The sequence below is a fragment of the Pteropus medius genome, unplaced genomic scaffold, assembly GCF_902729225.1.
Source record: "Pteropus medius unplaced genomic scaffold, Ma_sr-lr_union100, whole genome shotgun sequence".
NCBI lineage: Eukaryota > Metazoa > Chordata > Mammalia > Chiroptera > Pteropodidae > Pteropus > Pteropus medius.
Genome location: NW_024349800.1, coordinates 64,783,220 through 64,789,219, shown reverse-complemented (window position 1 = coordinate 64,789,219; position 6,000 = coordinate 64,783,220).

The following is a 6,000-nucleotide window of genomic DNA, read 5'->3' as shown; positions in this document are numbered from 1 at the left end:
CCTAATTCCAAAACCAAAAGACATTACGAAAAAAGAAAATTATAGGTTGATATCCATGATGAACATGTATGCAAAAATCCTCAACAAAATATTAGTAAACTGAATTCAGCAATACATTAAAAAGATCATACACTGTGATCCAGTTGGATTTATTCCTGGGATGCAAGATTGGTTTACTATCTCAAATCAATGAATGTAATACACCACATTAACAAATTGGAAGATAAAAATCATATGATTATAAGTGGAAATAGTGAGAACATATCTCAGCATCATAAAGGCTATATATGATGAATCCACAGCTAACATCATACTTAATGGGGAATAGCTAAAAGTGTTTTTCTTAAGATTAGGAAATAGACAAGGATGTCCACTTTCACCACTTTTATTTAATATAGTATTGGAAGTCCTAGCCACAGCAATTGAACAAGAAAAAGAAATAAAAGGCATCCAAATTGGAAAAGAAAGAGTAAAACTGTCATTATCTGAAGATAGCATGATACTACATAGGGAGAACCCTAAAGATTCCATCAAAAAAACTGTGGGAACTGATAAACTGAATTCAGTAAAGTAGCAGAATACAAAATTAATATTCAGAAGTGGGTTACATTTTTATACACCAATGATAAACTATCAGAAAGAGAAATTAAGAAAACAATCTCATTTACAATTACATCAAAAAATAAAATACCTAAGAATAAATAACCAAGAAGATAAAAAATATATACTTGGAAAATTATAAGTCATTGAAGAAAGAAATTGAAGAAGATACAAATAATGGAAGCATATACAGTGCTCATGAATAGGAAGAATTAACATTGTTAAAATGTCCATATTACTCAAAGCAATCTATAGACCCAATGCAATCCCTACCAAAATACCAATGGCATTTTTCACAGAACTAGAACAAATAATCCTAAAATTTATATGGAACCATAAAACACCCTGAATAGCCATGGCAATCGATAAAGAAGAACAAAGTTGCAGGTATCATGCTACCTGATATCAAACTGTACTATGATTATAGTTAATCAAAACATCATGGCACTGGCATAAATACAGACACAGATTAATGGGACGGAATAGAGAATCCAGAAATAAACCTATATCAATATGGTCATTTAATCTATGACAAAGGAAGCAAGCATATACAATGGGGTAAAGACAGTCTCTTCAATAAATGGTGTTGAGAAAACTGAACAAATATAAGCAAAAAAAAAAAAATGAAACTGGACCAGTTTCTTACACCATATGCAAGAATAAACTCAAAATGGATTAAAGGCTTAACTGTAAGACCCAAAACCATAAAACTCCTAGAAGAAAACATAGGCAAAAAAATCTGACATTGCTCTTAGTGATATTTTTTATGATATATCTCCTTGGAAAAGGGAAACGAAAGAAAAAATAAGTGGGACTACATCAAGCTAAAAACTTTTTGCACAGCAAAGGAAACCATCAACAAGATGAAAAGACAACCCACTGAATGGGAAAAGATATTTGCTAATAATGCATTGGAAAAGGGGTTCATATTCAAAATTTATAAAGAACTCATACAATTCAACAACAACAACAACAACAAAACGATCCAATTAAAAAATGGGCAAAGGACCTGAATAGACATTCTCCAAAGAGGACATACGGATGACCAATAGACATATGAAAAGATGTTCAATGTCACTAATCATCAGAGAAAGGCAAATTAAAACCACAACGAGATATCACTTCACACCTGTCAGAATTGCTATCATCAGTAAGTAAAAAAACAAGTGTTGGCGAAGATGTGGAGAAAAGGGAACCCTTGTGCACGGTTGGTGGGATTGCAAATTGGTATGCCACTGTGGAAAACAACTGGGAGTTTCTTCAAAAAATTAAAAATAGAACTAACTTATGACTCAGCAATTCCACTTCTGGGTATTTATCCAAAGGAAACCAAAGCACTAATTCAAAAATTTATAAGTACTCCTATGTGCACTGCAGCACTATTTACAATAGTCAAGATATGGAAGCGAATTAAGTGCTCATCAATAGAAGATTGGATAAAGAATAAATGGTGCATATATAATATGAATAATACTCAGGCATTTTTTTTAAAATGAAATCTTACCCTTTGCATGGCCTGGAGGGACCGAGAGGGTATTATGCTAAGTGAAATAAGTCAGAAGCCAAAGACAAATACCATATGATTTCACTTATATGAAGAATCTAAAGAACAAAATAAATGAAAGAACAAAATGGAAATAGAATCATAGTACAGAGAACAAACTGGGATTATCAGATGGGAGGAAGTTCGGGGGGCTGGGTGAAAAAGATGAAGAGATTAAGAAATACAAATTGGTAGTTACAAAATATTAACCTAGATATGAAGTTTAGCATAGGGAATATAGCCAGATGGATTCTAGACTAATTGAGGGGATCACTTTGTAAATTATATAAATGTCTTACCACTATGCTGTACACCTAAAACTAACATAAAATAATATTGAATGTCAACTCTAATTAAAAAACTAAAATTTAAAAAAACTGGTGAAAAATTTGAAAAAAATTTTTTTCTTTCTTTAAAGTGGTCAAAGTTTTCTCACACTATTGGTATGCTCCTGATATAGATTATAAAAAGAAAGCAAATATTTTACTTCTTCAAAATAATTTTCATGCTTCTCATCATCAGGTTTTTGATTACTTAAGAAAACTAAAAACTAAGTTTTGCTTATAACTTTTTAACTTTCTGTATTTGCCTGCAGTCTTTAACTGTCATTCCGGTTAAATGGATAACTAAGTATTGTCTCACAGTGACTTACTTTATTTGGCCAAGTGTTTTAAAACCTTTGATACATTTGGCAAACTTTTCAAAATTCAAATTTTTAAAAGTCTTTTCCTTAACTGGAAAATAACTTTGAGATTTTCAAAAGGATTTTTCCCTAGCTCTCTCCCCACCCCCTCTAAATAAGAGGATGCTAAACTAATTACGTCTATTTAATAAATTAACATTACTTGAGACTTTATATAAAAAAATCTCAAGGAACTGTAAAAGATGTCTGCCCCTAAAGGAACATGGTGGTAAACTTCCTCTGTTCTGCTGATCTTAATGCTCAAATGTGGCCTAAGACTCCTAAGGAAATCACTTTCCCTCCTATTTGAGACATAACATACCAGGAATGAGCCTTCCTGGCAATAGAAGACCAAGGAGGCTTTTATTAACTGATCAGCATTGTCTTTCGATGGTTGATCAGCAATGCTTTCTAAGAAACCAATCAAAAGGGGAAAATGTGAAAAGTTGGCATAAGTGAAGCCATTTTAAAACAGAGTCAGAGCCAGCCTCTCCAGAGGAACTACAGTGCACATCTTACACTAAGAATCTTAATGTTTGAACTAGGCAAAACTACCTTTAGACTAGACCAAACCAAAATTCTTTTACAAAAACTGTAACACTAAAAGAAAGCTGACATCCTGACTATAATGACTGATAATTAAAGACATTCTTTAGAATCGGTAAACAGTCATGTATAAGTGAAGAATAACTTAGCCTATTATCGCCAATAGAAATTCTTTCCTTCTATTTATCTAATTATTTTCCTTCGCTTTCTCATAAAAACCTTTTGTCTTCACCCCGTAATCAGGACATAATTTGGAATTCTGTCTGAATCTATGCCTATGGATTGCAATTCTTTTTTTTTTTTAACAAAAATTATTTATTTATTTTTTTCGAAATCTTTCCTACCCACAGAAAAGACCCCAATTCCGTCTTTCTTTCTGCATATACACTCTCACTTCTCTTTGACTACAATTCTTTTTTTATCTCAAATGCACTGTGTTGCCTCTCTTTGACTTTTTATTTTTAGGTTAACATCTCACATTTTTACTTAATTTTAGGGTATCTTCTGTTGCACTGAAGTTAAAATTTTTGATATAGTTAAATTTATCAACTTTTTTTCTATAGTTTGTGATCTTTTGTGAGTTATTTCCTTGGTTTTTTTTTTTCATCTTTAAGAAATTTTTTTAGATTTCAGAGTCATAAATATATTTTTACATTTTCTCCTAAATTTTTAAACTTTGGCTTTTTATAATTTAGAAACGAATCAACCTGGAATTTGCAGGCATGCATTATGTGATGTAGGAATCTTATTTTATGGTGTTTTCTTTTTTCGGTATGAATAATCGTTTATTAAATCGTATATCTTTTTCCATCAAGTTATAATGACAACTCTGCTATTTATCAAGATTTCTTAGTGGGTTGATTTATGAGTTTTTTATTCTACCTCAGTGGTCAATTTGTTTATAGCTATGCAAATACTACATCGTCTGAGTTATAATTGCTTCTTAATAAATTGATATCGGATAGTGTAGTCCCTTTATTTTGATCATCTTCTGCAGATCGTGTTACCTATTTTTGGCCTTTTGCTCTTTCATTTGTATTTAGAATTACTTTATAGGATTCTGATAGAATTGAAGAGGGAGAATTGCAATCTTTATGATATTCAACTTCTCTATTCATAAACATGACATACTATCCTATTCATGTCTTCTTTTATGCCGTGTTAATTTTAGATATTACTGCATATGGGATTTTTTTACTTTTATATTTTTAATTGGTCATTAATACTGTTTAGGAATACAATTGATTTTTTATGTCAATTAATTTTGTAGAGCTGTCATAACAAAGTACCACAAACTGTGTGGCTGAAAACAACATAAATTTATTCTCTTACAAATTTAGAGGCTGTAAATCTGAAATCAAGGTATCAGCAAGACCATACTTCCTCAGAGTCTCAAGGGAAGAATCCTGGCTTACTCCTCTCAGCTTCTAGTGGCCCCAGACACTTTTTGGCTTTTGATAGTAAAATCCAATCTCTGCCTCTGTCTTCAAATGGCCTCTCTCCTTTTCTTTTTTAAGGACACCAGCCATTGAATTTAGGGCCTACCCTAAATTGAGAATGATTTTATCTTGAGATCCTTAACTAATTACATCTACAAAGACCCTATATCCAAATAAGATCACAATCTGAGGTTCCAGGTGAACATGAATTTTGGGGGGGGCGGGGAATTATGCAGCTCACAATCTTGTATCGAACAACTTGACCAACATTCTTATTATTTCTAATAATTTGTGGATTATCTATATAGGCTTTTATATCATCAGCAGAGACAATAATTTTCTGTCTCTTCTTTCATTTTTTTTTTTTCCTTAGGTCTTCTTACTTTTGCTACAACTCCAGGAAAATGTTGAATAAAAGTCACGATGACAAACTATTTTAATGTGTTTCTAACTTTGGTGTGAATTCTTCTAAAATATCACGGGTAAGTGTAATGTATTTGATGTAGGGTTTTAATAAATATCTTTCATTATACTAATCACGTTTCCTTCTATTCCCAGTTTGCTAAGAGGTTGTTTTACATTGTTTTGTTTTTAAATTATTAATGAGTGTTGCATTTTATTGACTTTTTTCAGCATCAATTGAAATGACCAATTTTTTTTTTTTCGTCTAAATGTTAATGTAATTGTCAGGGAGGAAAAAACTGTTCCTCTACTCTCTTATGTTCAGTAAGTGACCCTGTGAATTAAACTGACAAAATATAGATTAATAGGAGCAAAATATTTATATGCATATGGGAGTCAACAAAAGAAGTATCTGTCTTGTTAAGTGATTAAAGTTAGACTTTTACACATCTAATTTATTAAGGAAAAGAAAGGGAGGAGGCTCTTGTAGGAAGAACAACTGGGTTTCTTTAGGAAAAACAAATTGTTTTTTAGAACAAATGAGAAATAATGAAATTTGTGATAATGTGTTTTTATGTAGCTGCCAATGGTCTTTCCATCTTCATGGCCATGACACATCCCCAGAGGGCTGATTTATTATGGTAGCCTCATTTCCCAGAAGTTGTTGTTTTAGTCAGATAAGCAAAGTTTCAAGAAGGTTGCTACTTACGTCTGTTGAATCTCAAATGCCTTCAGTTTAAAATAATTTTCATTCCAACTATGGGGTTCTGACTGAATCCTCACATGAT